This window comes from Brachyistius frenatus, unplaced genomic scaffold, assembly GCF_029030835.1.
Source record: "Brachyistius frenatus isolate BFR_SWC_R1_liver_20210118 unplaced genomic scaffold, ASM2903083v1 Contig_214, whole genome shotgun sequence".
Lineage (NCBI taxonomy): Eukaryota > Metazoa > Chordata > Actinopteri > Embiotocidae > Brachyistius > Brachyistius frenatus.
This window is the reverse complement of record NW_027210813.1, coordinates 132,501-134,028: the sequence shown is the minus strand read 5'-3', so window position 1 is coordinate 134,028 and position 1,528 is coordinate 132,501. Positions and strand designations below refer to the sequence as shown.

At 38.7% G+C, this 1,528-nt stretch overlaps 1 protein-coding gene across 2 annotated transcripts in view; it reads right to left on the bottom strand.

Moving 5' to 3' along the window:
* Positions 1–218: 218 nt before the first annotated feature.
* trhr2 (thyrotropin releasing hormone receptor 2) overlaps positions 219–1,528 on the bottom strand; it is an 11,207-nt gene continuing 9,897 nt past the window's right edge. For both annotated transcript variants that reach the window (XM_069719434.1, XM_069719435.1), the window contains exon 5: positions 219–1,528. This exon is cut by the window's right edge and continues 2,099 nt beyond it. The gene's annotated coding sequence lies outside the window, so the exon portion shown is untranslated.

The following is a 1,528-nucleotide window of genomic DNA, read 5'->3' as shown; positions in this document are numbered from 1 at the left end:
CCCGATCTGAATCTCTCACACACACACACACACACACACACACACACACACACACACACACACACACACACATCCTGACAGATATCAACACACTGAAATAAACACATAATTACATTAACTGAACACAGTATTACACATCACAGCTTACAAAGTAAAGGAACATTATGGTAGGTAGGTATTTACTTTATTAATCCCCGAGGGGAATTTTTTTAATTATATTTAACTTCTCCCCAGTTCCGGAGCAAATTAGTCTTTTAAAAAGATGTGAATGAGATAATAAAACACAAAGCGATGAAGTGACGTGGAGTTTCCAACATTTGGACTCATCCTGCAGCTTAAACTGTGTGTGTGTGTGTGTGTGTGTGGGGGGGGGGGGTAACCACTGTTCCCACGGTAACGAGGGAAAACAAGTCAACAATATAATTCTGTTATTTTCTGGATTACTCATCTAAAGTGTGAATGATCGATTTCAGTCACACGACGTTTCTGCAAAAGTTTCACAATCAAAGTCTTTTAAGAAGTTATGGATTCTGTCCAATAAATGTTGTGTTAGTTGATGAAGATGAGAAAATGTTCCTTTAAGAGTCTGTCAGCACCAAACAAACCAACAGAAGAAGTTTCTGTCCATTAAAGCTACACAAATCCTTTTTGTCACAAGATGAATCAAACGATTGTTTGATGGGGAATATGTTGCTACGATGATAAATAATAAAACATTTTAGCTCATTGTTTTTGGTGAACAAGCTGCAAAACTTCACATTTATCAGCATTTCTGTTTTCAGCACGACAGCTGAGCCGAACCCTCGAAGCACAGACAGATGGATGTAAAGGCGAGCACACCGGAGCCTTCAGCCGCTGGAGAGCTGTGGAGGACGAGAACAGAGGAGCTGTGGCCCAAAGTCCTTTAATGCATCTTTAATACGCCTGCAAATGTTTCAGACTATTTATTTTTATTAAACAGCTGCTTTAAAGAAGGAAAATCTAAGCAGCACATTTGATCCTATAAATTAATAGGAAGAAATGTTTGCGCTCACTCAGCAGTAATGAAGGAAACTCTCGGGAGGACGAAAACATGAATAAATGTGATGAGGATCAGCAGGATGAGCGGACGCATGCACTTCAGAAAGCCCAGAAAAAATAAACAACTGTAAACTTGCAGCTCTGTACATCATTATTTACAATAATGGAACACTAAAGAACAACAATACTGAATTCTCCATCTCAAAGATATGTTACAGCCTTTAGGAGTCTGTTTAAACCGGCACACTGCCAATGAGATCAAATATAAATTATTAAAATGAATCTTGACCGACTGTCTGGGAAAACGTATTGACACACTAAATTTAAAACAGGCAGCTAAAATCACTGAACACATTGTTTACAACGTACATGTGCTAAGGTGCTAACGTGTTAGCATGGTGGAGTCCGTGTGATGACCGCTGTCATCAGTTAAAGGGTGAGCTGACTGATGGGACGACTGTATGTAAGCAAATAATTACCAAAAATATCTGATTATAAAAGTAAACGA